This window comes from Lissotriton vulgaris, chromosome 4_1 (assembly GCF_964263255.1).
Source record: "Lissotriton vulgaris chromosome 4_1, aLisVul1.2, whole genome shotgun sequence".
In the NCBI taxonomy this organism is placed as follows: domain Eukaryota; kingdom Metazoa; phylum Chordata; class Amphibia; order Caudata; family Salamandridae; genus Lissotriton; species Lissotriton vulgaris.
Window position 1 is genome coordinate 1,441,230,344 of NC_141691.1, and position 17,082 is coordinate 1,441,247,425.

Genomic DNA, 17,082 nt, shown 5'->3' on the forward strand with positions numbered 1-17,082 from the left:
TCAACTTTCTCGAACACAACGTATTTTCTTGAAATTCTGCACCACTGTCCAACTACTTGATAATTTATGCACTGGTAGTGTAACGGAAAGCAAGTAGCGCAGCACCCCTAGGATTCCACATAAAGATAAGTCAAGACGAAGTTATGCATAAAAGTGTCAGATGCTTTGACACGAAATTCTAACAACAAAGGAAAGCAGATTCTAACAATTGGTAAAAGGGAAATTGCATGAATTTTCTAAGCACTTATCAAGCTATAGTGCGCTAACAACATGCAAGTCGCTTCTCTCCACTGAATGGATTCACAAAGAGAGAAAAACCTTCAATTATTGTTTAGAAAAGGTGTAACCCCTTATTTTTATTCACACTGCTTCCGTGAGAAACGAGAACCATGGTTAAGCATACATTATAATTATTATAATTATGAGAATTCAGGACATAAGATCACCAAAACAGCTCATAGATTGTACAAGCAATACAACGATTGTCGCCTCTTTCCATAACGGTGAAACGATCCAGAATGCATAGTGCCAGAAGGCTCCTATTCACTTCCATCACCCATGCCCTCGACCAGGGGCATCCCGGGGTTTATAGGCAAACATACATTAGTGGCAACTTCCCCTCCATCTCACAGTGGGAAGGGCAAATCCCACAGTTCCATACTAACACATACACAAGGGCACTGCATAGCGATCCGTCTATGCCGAGGTTCCTGTCACCAGGCAAATCCCTTACAAATGATCAACTCCAGGTATCCCGGGGTAGGCCAGAAAGGTCCAGGTCCACCCGCAGGTCAGTCCCCACTCCTGCCTGCCCCATGCCCACAGAAATCAACACCTTTCCATGGGGTCAGCTCAGTAATTCAGTCCAAAACCTTTAGGTATAACTGGATGCTGATGTGCAGTGGAGGGAAAAGAGACTGAACCCTCAACCCTCAATGTTTGAAAGGCTCTCTTTTCAGGCGCCTCTTGATGACGTCATACCCTCCTTTTGTGGCAAAACTGATGGACTTCCCTCCTTGGTTTCTGCTTGTGGAGCAACTAATTGTGCCCCTCAACTATTTGCAGGGGGGGGCTGGCCATAGTGTGCTCACAACATGCAAGTCACTACCCTCCACTGAATAGTCTCACAAAGAGACAGACAGCGTTGATTATGGTTTAGACAAGGCCGTACCCCTTATCTTTATTCACACAGCTTCAGTGAGAAACGAAAACCATGGTTAAGCAGACATTATAGGTATTATTAATATGAGAATACAGGACATAAGATCAGCAAAACAGCTCAAAGATTGTACAAGCAATATAGTATTACAACAATTGTGACCTTTTCCATTACAGTGCAACACTTCAGAATGCAGAGTGCCAGAAGGCCCCCATTCCTTTCTATCACCCATGCCCTCAACCAAGGGCAACCCAGCGTTTCTTGGTAAGCATTTCTTAGTGGCAACTTCCCCTCCATCTCATACAGGGTTGGGCAATACCCTCAGTTTCATACCAACACATACACCAGGGCATAGCATAGTGCTCTGTCCACACTGGAGCACCTGTGACCAGGCAAATATCCCCAAAATGTTCAACTCCCGGCATCCCAGGGTAGGGCAGAAAGGTCCAGGACCACAAGCAGGTCTGTCCCCCCTCCTGTCTGCCCAGTGCCCCCAGAAATCAATGCCCCTTCACATGGTCAGCTCAGTAAATCTGTCCATAAAGGTTGGTTAGCCCCCTTGTTGTGCTGCTAGCAATTCCTACACAGGGACAAGAGGTAACTGGCAATCTCATGTTCCACCCAAACACCACTGGAAGGCTTCAGCAATGGCCCGTAAAATTTTGTGAATATCCAATGAAAAACTTGAAGCTCATCTGAGGAATAATGTACCCATCACCATACAACAGCGCTCCATCCCCAAGACGCCTCTCTAGGGGTGTTTCAAGTCACATTTCGGCACCCACATTTACCATTGGGTATATGGTCTGTGGCTGACCACTCCAGCACCATAAACTGGTAACCATACCACAGCCATAGAGTGCACTACCTGAAAACTCCAGATGCAATGTATCAATTTGATCTAGTAATGTAAATATACCAGCAGATCACCGTTTGCACCAAATTAGGAGGCAAACATGCCCTTGCTCAACAAATTTGCCCATGGATGGATGCCCCCTTCTGAGCCTCTTTGGTATCTCCATATTGTATCAAGGACACCCCACCCCCATGGCAGGAGCAAGCTATTGTCAGATGGCTCCTCCTTCATGAACCCAGAGTCAAAGTTATGCCTGATGGTACAAATAGCTGAGCCCCAAACAGACAAAAAGTTTGAAAATGTTTCTATGTGTAGTCGAGGTTCACCTTTGCACTGAGTTACACTGTACTGTGTGGCATGAATCACTTGGCCATACTGACCCAGGCATGGTCTACAATTGAATCCCACTTTCCACTCCAGAGTTTGGCTCATCACTCTCTTGTAGTACCTCATTGTAGTACCTCAGCAAAACCCACTCCTACCCATCTATAAGCATACAGCACTAAAAATTCAGCCTCACCCGAAAATGGCTCCCAGTACTACACCGGGCACTCCATTTTCTAGATAACAAAGCAAATACTTGTTGCTGCACATCCTTTGGCATCCATCCATCCGCATTCATTTCTCACTGGGGAATAGGGGAAAAAGGAGAGGCCTTAATCCTGCCCAATGGTCATGCACCCATAAGCTTAATCAATGGACCTTTGGACCCCGAAGAAAAGCAGTTGATCCTACTAGGGAAAGTTGGTTCTACCCATTGTCCCAGATACACTCTGCCTGGCATAGCTTACCTTCCAGTTGCTAATGCCTATGCGCTCAGTTCTCCTTCACTGGGTTTACCGCTTTCTGGCGGGCAATTATGGGCTAGTATGCTCCAAAGGATGATGAACCTTGCCTCCTCATTTGTAGGCCCACCCTGGTAGCTCCATCTTTTTGGAACTCTCTCCCTTTTACCCTCAGAGCTTCTACTTCCTATGTGGAATTCCGTAAACATCTCAAGACCTTCCTGTTCTCCAGATCCCTAGCAGCCTAGCCTCCGTCTCTGTGTCCACTGGTTCACCGCTACCTAGCGCCATGAAACCGTCCCGGTATAAGCGAGCTCTACAAATATGTTAAAATTCAAATTGGACTCAATCTTCCCCTAACATCATTAGGTGGAGTTGTTGCATGAGAGCAAAACGCCTTTTGAGAGCATCCAATAGGCATAATTGCACACTTATGTAAGTCAAGTAGTACCAATCCCGGATACCCAATTCCGTACTCTGATATCACCTAGCAGCCCCTGCTCCAACCTCTCTTGTTTAGCAAGCACCAACCTCAGCTGGGGTGAGACGGTATCACCAAACTACGCCCAGCATCTAAACTAAGTGGCCTGCTCTGTGCTGCAGGCTAACTCTTGAAAAGTGCTGAAGAGAAGTATTAATGGTGCCTGGAGCCAATGAAACACAGGCTCTGACTATAAAGCATCCCATATACACTGCATTTACAGAAAATTAAAAAAAACCTCACAAATTGACCTGAACTTGTCGAAGGCTAGTTTGTGGGGGAGAGGTGCCTTGTCCCTTCACAGTAAGACTCATGGTTAGTGGTCCTTCGGGTCTCTGAAATGGCTGATCCTATCATGATAATGCAATGCATGTTGCATAAACGTCCACCACCTGTGATGAACCAGTAAATTGTAATTTACTACTGCCTATACCGCCACCCACTCTTAAGAGCTGGACCACTTGTCTAACCTAAACCAAACCATAATGCATGTTGTTATTGTGTTCGAGACATGGTGGCCTAGCTTAGGTTTCGCAAAAACATTTATATTTGTTTGCAAAGGAATCTTGCATCTCATGTTGGTCTGTGGGATTTTCTTCCGCACCCCTGGAATTTAATTTCTTGCCAAACCTATATGCCCATGCCACTACAGCATGCAAGTGTTGCAACGGCCTTATTGGGGACTGGAACTGTAGAGAATTTTTTTGGTCCCTGGTGATTTGTATGGCTTATTAACCAGCTTAAAAGATAAGCTTGTACCCTGATATATGTCATGCCTTTGATGATTAGCCCCAAACTTTGCTAACATGCACAGATAGCAAACTCCGTTTTAGGCTTGCTTCCTATTGTGCACCTGTAAGTGCCAGGAACACAGAGAATTAGGTGTATTAGGTGCATTCTTTGGCTATTAGTCTACCCTGCTGCATAATTTGGTCCTTCCCGACCTCATAATTCGATAGCATGCTGTATGGAAAGGCGACTGAGGCCCCTCACATGTAATTGCCTCTAACTCATTCCTGCTAGCCTAAATGGCATGAGCCTTCTGCAAACCTCGCAAAGTCTCCTTATCTTCAATTTTTTTTTAAAGCTTTAAGAACCTCTCACACCTTCTTGGAAAAAGCAATCATGGAGGATTTGCAGAGTCCGTACTCTATGCCCTGGCTTACCCGTGACACCTCCCAGGTGTACCTTAAGGATCAATGCAGTCCGCCATGTTACGCATGACAGTACAAGACGTACGTGTTTCCAAGATTACACTAGTAGTTCGGCATGCCGTTTTGCACCCAGACCAGCTGTTGGTCACCTTTATTTAGAGTAGGTATGGATACTAAGCACCTCCCTGGCAGATTGTTGGAATAATTTGGCCCTAAGATTATCCCATCTTAATGTGGGAAGGGAAGCATGCATTAGGTGGGCACGGCAGGTGCCCAGTCGCTTTAAAGGAGTTCAGTATCAACTAAACAACTTGTTACCCGCCCTTTATTTTTTTGAGATAGCTTCTGATGTTTGGCCCCCAGGGGTACACCTACTCAGTACCCCTCCCTGCAGGCGAGTAGAATATTCCAGTCACCAGGACACCTAAGGATAAAGTTGTTACTCGACTCTTTCATCTGAAGTACAATGCAAGACCTTCTGTGCTCTTGAATTATCCTGATTCTGACCGTGTCTTTAAGCAACACACCTGAGACAGACTCCTTTTCTCATTGTCTTCTACTGCTCGTGCATTCCGGCATCTTATTACGTAATTAGATGAATAAAAGAAGGCCCTTGTAACACTGGCATCTCTGAAAAAGCAACGTGGTTGCACACTGACCTAACCCTAACATTGAGGCGGCAGAAGCTGTTCAGGAAAAATCTGCCATGCTGCATGTCTGCAGCCTCATTGACAGGCTTTGAGGTTTAGGGCTCCTGCAATCAGGAATCACGATTGTAGAGATTGAGCCTAGTTCTACTCCAAAAGCCGTACAGTTCTATTATCCAACCACAACTATTCACAGTAGCAGATTTCTGACCCGGTGCCACATTGTGTCTCATTCCTACCTGTCAACACACTCCAAGAAGAATACATTCCTGTAGCTTCTAGTTTGAGGCTAAAATTAGAATACTTATTTGCACTATGGAAGGGGCACACTTGAGCCGATCGGCCATCACCCAATCCAGTTTCACCATTGCTATTCCTGGAGCTCAACAATCATCAAATTAGAACCTACTATCCTAGTTCATCTTACTCATTTAGGTTTTGAAGAAAAATAATGAGCAAACTTGTCACTCTCGACCTAGTTAGTTCCCTGGTCATTTTTGTTTAGGTGCGGTTTGCCACTGCAAGATGGCTGCCATTTACTGGACTCTCGTAGTCCTTTGTCTATTTTCACGAGCGTCTCTTTTTCACCTTCGACGCCGCCCACCCTTTCGCTGCTGTCGGCGTTCAAGTTCCGTTTGTGGTGCCTGCCGATCGATAGTGTTACTGGTAAGCTTATTCTGTGTTTTTTATTGTAGTATGGTTAGAGCTTGTGCTGTTTAAGCCCTTAGCTTATTGCCTCCGTTTTTTGACAGGAGACTTCTTATTTGTCATTGTTTGTTGAGTGGTGCATCTTACTACAGCTACTATCACCCGCTATTGCTGGTGAGTTTTTTACTCTTCAGTGATGGCAGTTTATGTCACGAGTAGCATAGTTTTGAGTGAGTATGACTCTGGTTCCATTTTTACAGGAACTTACAGCCTGATTCATCAATCTCCCGTTTTGCGAGCCCCTAATAGCGATTCATAGCGAATCGCTATTAAGGACTCGCAAAACGGGATTCATGTAGGAATTGCATAAAGAAATGCGATTCCTACATATTCCTTATTTGCGATTAGCAAATTGCTAATCGCAAATAAGGAATAACTCCCCATTCATTCCTATGGGCCAAAAGGCCCATAGGAATGAATGGGGAGTATTCCTTATTTGCGATTAGCAATTTGCTAATCGCAAATAAGATAGCAATTTGAAGGGTGCCCGGGGTGTCCAAAGGACACCCTGTAGCACCCCTCAAATGAAATTTTACACAGGTGTTGCACACACACATGTCCAAAGGGCATGTGTGTGTGTGTAACATGCAACTCAGAAAAATGCATTTAAATGCATTTTTCTGAGTTTTCGCAATTTACCACGAGGTCTGACCTCGCGGTAAATTGCGGCCAGAAATTGTGAATTTGCAAAATAAAATTGGATGATGAATTGCATTTAAGGAATCTCAAATAGAGATTCCTTAAATGTAATTCCTCGCAAAATTGCGAGATCGCAATTAGCAATTTTTACATTTGGGATGCTGAATCCCAAATGCAAAATTCGCACTCGCAAAGGGCCAGATTCTCAGAATCTGGCCCTTTGCAAGCGCAATTTTGTTTGATGAATCGGGTGGTTAGTGCCTTGTCCTGTGAAGTAGTCTTCACATCGATTACCCTGAAGTAAGATTGGTTATTTTCCTCTCGGTATTCTTTTGTTCTTTTGCTCATCTCGGTAACACTGACTTCTTCCTCGATTTTTTTGCATATTCTTTGGTCGCTTTTTTTTATTTCGAGCCCAGCCTTCGGGTTAGGTGCTCGCTGCATTTTTATTCTAGATTTAGGTAGGCTGAGTTGTTTTTTGCCACAATGGTGGCACATTCTGTTACACTGCTATTGCTGTCCACTTTCCCTCACTTGGTTGATTGCACTTATTACTTTTTTAGCCCACATCTGGGTGCTGGTGACACGTGCGCTTTCTTACATATTTCCTTCTTTGCAGTCTGGTTGTCAGTTTCAGCTCCTGGTTGGTTCTTCCCTCTAATATTGTTGAGTCCTTTCATTGCATATGTACATTTTTCTGAATATTGCTTGTTTTTCAAATGTTGACATATTCCCCTGATGAGGGGCTATCCTGTAACGCCCAAAATGCATTGTAAGCTGACTTAAAGCATTGCTCATCTTATTTTTGTGAAAATCTCCTTGAAGACAGTGAATAAATTTCACTTGGAAAACATCTTCATCTTGATACTTTTGAGCTCTTTGTTTCCTTTGAAGCGTTATGATAACATGATTTACTTTTGTCTATGATGTATAAGTATGAACATTTAAGCTGAAGTTTACATTCAATTACTGTTGAAACGCAATATTGTGACACCACTTGTAGTGCATCGGGTTTTCCCAGATAGATTTCTGGGTTATGATTTTCTTGTTTCCCTCAGATGGCTTGCAGAGCCTCTCACCCGTTGCACACATATTTGTGAATGACATGAATAATTTGTTACTTCAATTTGATTGTGCCTAAATTTGTTCCTTGAGTGCATTAAGGCTGCTATTTGATTACAATCATCCACAGTCAGCAGGTTTGGTTGACAAGTACAATGGTACTCTCAAGCTTAAACTAGCAAAGATTCAGGACACCACAGGGTTACAGTGGCCAGATGCTTTACCATTGTCTCTTTTGCTGACAAGAATACCAGCACATTCTAGGACCGATTGTCACCGTACGAGGCCCTGTTTTGACGCCCGGCAAATGCCTGGGGCATCCCGTGCCCTCTGCTGTTTTCTGATATTGAGTATCCATTGTTGATAGATTATCGTTGCCAGTTAACTGAAAGTTTTCGTTCTATTCACCAACAGATCGGCGAATCCCTACCAGCTACACTAGAGGGGCCCGGATACAATATTCAGCCTGAGGATTGTATCTTGGTGTGTAACTTCCAGAAGAAGAATAGTTTGGAGCCACAGTGGAAGGGACCAAAACAGGTCCTCTTATCAACACATACTGCAGTCAAGGATGCCGGCCGTAAGAATTGGATCCATGCGACTTACTGTTGCAGGGTCCCTCTGCTCCTGCCCTATGATCAATGGACAAGAGATAAAGTAGGAGACTCCGAGTGTGCAACGGTGCCTCGGTTTGTCCCCTTCAGTGATGCAAGGCTAACCCAAACCAAAACGGATGAAGAAAAAGATAATGTGCTGAATGCAGCTGTTCCTCCAGAAATCAGAGTTGTTCAGGAGCCCCTTTTTGCTGACCCTTCTGTGCCTGGAGTCACTAGGTACAATTTGCGTCTTCGGCTGAAAGACAGTGCAAGAAAGCAGAAGTCAGATTTTTAGGGATGGACTGTGTAAGTTAGGGTGTACTTTACTACAGTATCAAAGGAATTAGTTTAGGGTGCATTTTTTGCACTCTTTGAACACTGGATAGGATAGCTTAAATGTATTCCCTTTAGGGGTACATTATCCTGATCAACGTGGGAGCCCAGCTTAGGAACTCCATGCTTCGAATAACAGGATCCAACAAAACTTCACATGGACTTAAACTAACATCTCCTTCATCCACCCTCAAATCCACCACCACTATAACCCTCTACAATAATAGTATCCTCTTAATCCAAGCCTCCAATATCAGCCTAGTTAAGATGGCCAATATTTACCCCACTCTCAGAAAAGTGGTTCACTGCAACTCCACCGATCTCTACTCAAATTCTACGTCTCAGCTGGGTTTAACTATTAACCCCCCCTTAACAGGTGTGAGTACCCCACTCTCCACAAACCCCACACCTCCTTTAGTTGACCTCAGAGCCGTCTTGTCCCCAGTCGGAGTTTGTCAACCCACTCTTAGAGCACCTTCTCAGCTGGTTACCGATTCTACAGGCTAAATTTCCCCACCATCTGTCGGGCCAATACAGGATACTAAAGGAGCAAACACCCGAACTAATGACAAAAAAGGAACATTGAAAAAGTCAAAGATCAAAATCATGCGGACACAAACAAAACACAAAATAGGCAGATGCGCACTTACAGTGTATCACCTCATACTCAGAAAGATTTTTAAACTCTTCAGATAGAAGCCAACAATATGTCGCCAGACATGCGAAATGCACTACAAGTTATGGAAAAAATACTAGAAATCACTGTAAAAACTTACTCCAAAGTCGAGCTAATAAAAAAATCAGTGCATAACCTTCTAGGAAAGAGTAAAGGGATAGCCATGTCATTATCAAAGAGGCATAATTGACCATACAAAAATCTTGGATATTTATTGGATGATGAACCCCAAGCCCTACTCCTCTTATATGAGTCTACAGCCATCAGCAGAGGTGAGAAAATTAAATCAGTCCCGATCGATGCAAATAGAACGTCCATGCCTAATAACAGATAAGCAAACCTTAAGAGCCTAAAACAAATCCCGTTAACCACCTATACTCAAGAGATGAACTCTGGCATCTCAGGGAAACCACTGCTATGCCTATTGCGCAACTGTCGTTCCGCAGCAAAACATGCGTCAGGCACTGCTACCCTCATTATTAGTCAGGAAGTGCACAGGACAATCTTAACAGAAACTTGGCTTACGGAATCTTACTCCCATTCATGGATTTACTGGTGCCTCCTCAATATAACATTGTGAGACTAGTCAGACTACAAAAGACAGGAGGTGGTATAGCCTGCATACACTGATCAGATATCAAAGCTAGCCAACTACATTCCGACCCTCTTGAATCCTGTTAATAGCTTGGGCTAGCTATAAGAACTGCAGATAGTCAAAGGTGCACCTTGCATGTGCTATACCAAACACCAGGCAATAATGCCCCTTTCATAGATGTTAGATGTTAGGTTGGTCTTATATAGCGCACGGCTACTCCAAAGGAATGTCCCGGCGCTTTAATATGTGACCAGAAAAAGAAATACGTCAACAACATACAACAGAGTCCCTGCAAATAGTAGAACATAGACCACTTAATGGAGATCATCACAGCCAACTCTAACACTCACACCAATGATATATTCCTAGGTGACTTTAATTTACACTGGGACGATAATAATGACAAACAGGTCAACGTAATCAAAGACTTTTTAGCAGACCTCAACCTTACTTAAGCCTATACACTGCCAACACACTCAAAGGGGGCAACATTAGAAAGGGTAATCTCTAGAGTCAAGGGTATTACAATTCACTCAATTGTTCCTTGTGATTGGTCGGATCACCATGCCATAACCTTCCATATGTCCACCATAAAAAAGAATAAGACCACACAACCTGTCAAACTCACAAAATGGACACAGGATACCAAAGACCCTAATATTGAGGAATTAGTAGCACAATGTGAGAAGGATCTAAATCTGCGTAACAACTTGCTGAATGTTTGCAAACTCACTGATCACTACACCACATCAATGACGAATATAGACAACTTCACCATGCCGCTAAAACTGAAAAAAATCTCAGAGAAAGATAAAAATCCATGGTTCAATGGGGCTCTGAATGAAGGCAGGTAGAGGCTAAGATTAGCAGAAAGAAAGTGGAGGCAGCACCCAGCATCCCCCCAGCTAAAAACACTCAGGAAAATTAGAAACAAATACAGCAAAAGTGTAATCAAATCCAAAAAGGAATTCTTTAGATTGGAATTGGATAATGCCAAAAACAGACCACAGAAACTTTTCAAGATGTTAAAACAACAATCCAATAAACAGGCCAAATCTGCAGAAACAAAAACTCAACTGAGCTGCGAAGAATTCTCAACATTCTTCACAGACAAGGCCAACATGCCAGAAAGAGAACTTGACAGCTGACAACCTCTTTATCCCTCTCAATCCAATTATCATTACAGAATGATGCTACCATGAAAAATGCTCAAGATATAATGAAAAATAAAGCACAATGTTAGAACTTCAAGTTATATGACCAAAATACCATTGCCAAAACTCTCTCAGATATCAAACCAAATACTGCAATGATCCCCTCTCCTCTAAATGCCTTAAAAGAATTAACCAATATGGGCAAAAATAATCAATGCCTCACTATCTCAAGGAGTCTTACCAAAGTGCCAAAAACAGCTCAAGTACTCCCCATTATCAAAAAACCTACAGCGAACCCGGCAGACCCAAATAACTTCCGTTCAGTGACCAATATTCCATTACTTGTCAAACTAATTGAAAAACGTATACAAAATCAACTGAGCAACCACATCACTAATTTCAATCTGCTGGATGACTTCCAATCGGGATTCCGGTCAGGCCACAGAACGTAAACCTCAATCTTACATATAGTGAATGATGAACTACAGACCCGGATCACAATCAAACATGTCTACTAGCTCTTCTTGACCTGTCTTCTGCATTTGACACGGTAAATCATGAAAAATTACTAGCCCGGCTCAAAGACAGGATGGGATTGTTTGGAAATGTTCTGAAATGGTTGAAATCCTTCCTACAGAACAGAACACAAAGATTCCTGGTCAACCAGACTTTATCCCAATCATGCCCTAATTCAATTGGAGTTCCACAAGGATCAACATTATCTCCATCTCTATTCAACCTATATCTTGAACCCCTTACAGAAATTCCCTGACACTCAAACATATCCTATCACATGTACGCAGATGACACTCAGATCTACATCAAGATCTCGTCGCTGGAAGAGATCAAGAAAATGAATGAGGCCTTAAAAGTGTCATTACAATGGTTAACTAGCAATCAACTGAAATCAAATGCAAAAAAAATTGAATTCCTAATAATTTCACCTCCAAAGAACCCCCTCAAATGTTGTGCCTGGTGTACCTCATACCGATCCCAATCTTGTTATTGTTGAAACTGATAAGAAAGGCATGTATTGGAACCAGATTTATATTACTGTGCTATACCCATTGTATTACAAACAATCTACCTCATGTAACTATGAAGCGCTCTGATACCCCTGCATCATGTTCGCGCTATATAAAACTCTATAAATAAATAGGACAGAGCAAGCTCCACCACCGGTGCTCAAGTGCGTAAATGTTTTTGATGGACAGTAGGTGCCTGTACCAGTGAGGCTCCGACGGACACTGGGAACTTGTATAATCCCCTTGCTGGTGACCATACTGATCACAGCGCTAAACTGCACCCCTATCCTAGTTGACTCGGCCAAATCGCTAAGAATCATGCTTGTTAAGACCCTAGACACGAAAGTCCACATGAAATCAATGGCAAAAAGTGCCCAGTTTCACCTGAACTATATTAGAAAAATGGAACCAATTATTACTACGTCGGTCCTCAAAATGACACTTCAGTCCTTAGTTATATCAAGGATTGAATATCGCTGTACAACACTAACAGGCCTACCTAAAATCTCAACAGCACCACTAAAAGCCTGTCTCAATGCGGCAGCAAGACTCATTACAGGTTCTAGAAAATACAACCACATTTCTCCACACCTGAAGGCCTTAAACTGGTTACCTTATGAAGCTAGAATCCAACTTAAACTGCCATGTATTACCCACAAAGCGCTTCATTACAAAACACCAATGTATTTAGCCCAGAAAATTGAGCTATCAGGGGGATATGAAAGGCATGCATTGGACCCAGATTTATATTATAGTGCTATACCCATTGTATTACAAACAATCTACCTCATGTAACTGTGAAGCACTCTGATACCCCTGGGTCATGTTCGCGCTACATAAAACTCTATAAATAAATAATACAGAGCAAACTCCACCATCGGTGCTCAAGTGCGCCAATGTTTTTGTTGGACAGTAGGTGCCTGTACCAGTGAGGCTCTGACGGACACTGGGAACTTGTATAATCCCCTTGCTAGCATTTTCTTCCCCCTGACCCCACTACTTGTTATGCATACCTTTGACCGAATGGTTGGCGATGAAGAGCAGCCAGTGATTCCCCCTGTTCCTACACATATATGTTGGTCTATTATGAAAACAATAGAATGCATTTTATTCGTGAATTTGCTTCTATTGATTCTGGGTGGGTTACTTTGGGTCTTGGAATGTGATCAGGATACACAGTCATGTACTGAGAATAAGGTTGCTTCATAAGTTTTCACGAAAAGGACAGCCCTGAGTAAAGTATTTCTAGACACACATAAAAAGTTTCTTTGGAGAAGGTACTGCCTGCTACTCTACTGAGCCTGTTACTAGTATGTAGACACCCATCCATTGTCAATCGTCAATTAGACTTACACTCGATCTCCTGCTTTTGTAGAAGTGCAAGTAGTGTTTGGGTTTGGTTATCCTGGTTCTTGCCTATATTACAGAAAGCCACAATGCACAGGTTATCTCGGGTGTAACAACACCACTTACTGTGACAAATTTATATGGAAAAAACAGAATGTAACATTGATGGGTTGGCACTACAAGGAGTTCCCCAGTTCCCCGTGAGGCTGGTGATTACCCTGCATGTTTTCCAATTGTTAATTTTACTGACAATATGTTATTTGTCAATTGTTCAGGTATAATATTGTCAAAGGGTACATATTCTATGGCAGATCTAAAAGACCCCAGAACAGTTGGGTGGAATTCTAGGTATGCTGCTGTAGATTAGGCCTATTTATGCACATCCATGTTTTTTCTTTCTATCTAATGAGACTTTTTCTAATATGCATAATGGTACAAATGACGTGGCCCTTGGGATGGTGTTACCTTTAGGCGTGCCTTGTAAAAATGCGAAGCCCAAGGTAAGATTGGTTAAAAGAACGCTGACAAAGGAATTTTTGCGAAAGAGTGACAGACCTCAAAGTTAATAATTACATTAAGGGTATCACTTTTGAGTATATTCTCTCTTCCATTCTTACCTTCGATGACACTGCATTGGCCAGGGCTGAAAGAGCTAGAGAATATTTTGGATGTAAGCGGCAGATACTGTCTAATTCTACAGTGGCTGCCTTGCGTGACATCACCACCCAAATGGAAAGTATACGGCTATATTCCGAACAGACTCAATATGCTGCTGATTTAATTTTAGCTAAGAGCGGTGGTGTATGCGCAGTAGTAGGAGAGCAGTGTGTAGTCGGGCGCGCTAACATGGAAATTAATATTACCCAACACATTTTAGATATCCTAGAAAATGTTAAAGGAATGGAGACTGGGATTTGGAGTTGGTCACTGAAGCGGATTTATTTAATTCTGATTTTGGTTTCTTGCTGTGTCCTGGTCTAGTGTCTCCCCTTTTGTTGCTCTTATTGCACCACTCTTCTTGCTCCTAAGAAAATATCAATTCATGATACTAATGCAACAATTATGATACAGAAAGAGGTGAATGACCTCATGCACATAGGTGAGGGTATTTTCAAAACGTCTTTCCTCTTTACTGTTTCCCTTCCTGAAGCTGAAGACATGGAGTGCTCTTAAAATGGTTCCTTTATGATTTTTGATGCTATATGTATTCTGCAATTATATGAAAATGTTTAGCTCATGCTAAAAGAAGGGTCTGTTAGAATGGAAAAAATATGCTTCTGCATTGTTTATGTAAAGTTAGCATTTGTTTGCATTTGGGGCAGCATTTTATCTATGCATGCCATTTTAAATCATAATCTAAACTAATTCTTTGTCTTTTCTGAGAAACAGCCTTCTGTAGGTTATGTTTCTTCAGAGCTGAGTTCTGCTACACTAATGAATATACTGTTCTTATTAGCGCACACCTTTCTATTAGATGTAGGCCTTCTCCCACATGTCTATGGGTGGGCACAGGTAGAATGACCTTTAAAAACAGATGTATACCCGGCCTCAGTATCGAAACTTACTCCTTTCTAATTTACTGTCCAGCTGCATCCACTTGGAAAATCCATAATGTATCGTTATGTTTTCTGATGTCAGTACCTCTGCAGCACTCCTAGCGACTGGGCTGACAGGGGTCCGCTCTTAGTGTACTTTAAATAAACTGTTATTGATTTGTATTCTCTACGGTCTGACCAACTCTTCATTTATATAGAAGGCTGAGAGGTGGCTGTAAGTGACCCGAGTGACCCTCATCGGGTGAGCAGTTACAATTGAAGTTAAATGTTGACCCATCTGGAAGGGATTCGGAGCACTGGCTGTTTTGCTGTTAGTACGTGCCATGTTTGATGTTCTGGTGCTGTGCTAGTCAAAGAGGCTGGGAGGATTGTACGTCTGTGCAGGGTGGCACAACACAGAATTGTGAGTGAGAAATGCCTATAACCTTTAAAAATCTATCATGGATGTCATTAATGTGTCATACACTGGCGTGGGACATTAAATCTGGGGAACCGGGTTTGAGTCTCGAAGTCTAAAGTTAAAACATCTGAGCTTTCAACAGGTGAGAATCTGTTTTCCTACAGGGCACACGTCTTCTGACATTGATTCAGAAATCTGTAGCGAAACAGTGAATGTTTTAGTAATTAGGCTTATAAATACAATTTTTGTGACAGAACAGGATGTAAAATTATAAGTAGATGGCACACATAGTACTTCAAGCTGACTATAACAGGGCTCTACCAACGTACTACACTCACCTATTTGAAAGTGCGGAGCAGGAAAGGACAAGTGACAAGCCCGGCTTGTCTGTGGCCTAACCGAGAGGACACAGCCCAAATAGAGGAGATCCCGAGTTCTGTATCAGTGCGCGCCATGTTTGATTCGTGGTACCTCCAGGTGAGTTTACGAGAAGAATTCAAAATTGATTTAAAAGAGGCGCCTCTCAGACCTCTCCACCAATGTGCCTGTCTTTGTACATCTCAATTCATAGATAGGTAACGTTTAGCTAAAACATGGCGGGGCAGATTTATGTTAACTGGCGCATCCCCAGGGATGCGCCAGTTAACATGCGCCACAGTGCGCCACAGCTCCGCCAGCCATGGTGCGCCGCATTTATAATGCGGCGCACCATGGTGCAAAAACGGCACAGATGCGTGACGCATCTGTGCCGGAAATGTGTCGCATTGCTGGAGTTGCGTCGCAAGCGCGACGCAGCTCCAGCAAAGCTCGGGGGTGCCCCATTTTGACAATGCTGCGTCAAGACCTACGCCTGCTTCAAGCAGGCGCAGGCTTTTGACGCAGCATTGGCTTAAAAGTGACTGAGTGAAATCTCATAGATTTCACTCAGCCACTTTTGCGAGGCGCACCTGCCCCGGAACGCCCACCCTGCGCCGGAACGCCCACAAGCGGCGCAGGGCTTTACAACGTGACACATCTGCCTAGATGCGTCACGTTGTAAATCTTTCGTAGGGATGCGCCACGTTTACGCCGCCTTGCGTGACGCAACAGCGGCGTAAACGTGGCGCAAGGGCCTCATAAATCTGCCCCGGCGTTTTTAGTTGAAGCACAACAATTAAGTTTGTTTAAAATGAATGCATGTTAGAATTAAATAGAAAATGCCTTGCGATTTGCTCGTTTATGTATTTGGACGTATATTAATAATTAATTTCCGTATAATTGGAGTCGTACGTATGATGTTTTTCTTTGTTAACCCGTGGTAGTTATTTGGAGTGTTGCTATCGTTGTACATCACTACAAACGGTTCCTACTCGCTAAATAATGTGTTTTTAACCGAGCATCAACAAGTCACAGGGGTAAAATAATTGCCTACGCGGAATTAAGGCAGCATGATGTTTATTTTCTACAAACAGTACGTCAGAAACAGAAATAATTGCTTTCTGAAAATACTACGGCGATTAGCCCCTGTGTGTTTACAGAAAGACACCCGAGGCCATTGTAAATTACTTATGAACATTTTGTATTGAAAGGTCTGCTATTCATTGATTTTATGTACGCTCGATTTTTTCAGGTGCATTACATTTGTCAATAACTACTCAATTTTAATCTTTTTGTTGTTTGTGCACAGAGCTATATTGGTGTTTTTAAACCAGAGTTTCGTATACTTTTAATCATATTTTTGCCCCGTACGAGCAGATAATGTGGCAAAGTAGCAGACTGTATAATGCTTTCTCCGATCGTCCTCATTCATTCAGTTATGTCGTTGACTGAAAAATAACATTTCCCAGAATAACAATCTGGGAAACCAGGTACATTTAAAAATAAAAACCAGTATTAGGCTTTAGTATTAGGCTTTATCAGGGCACCTACT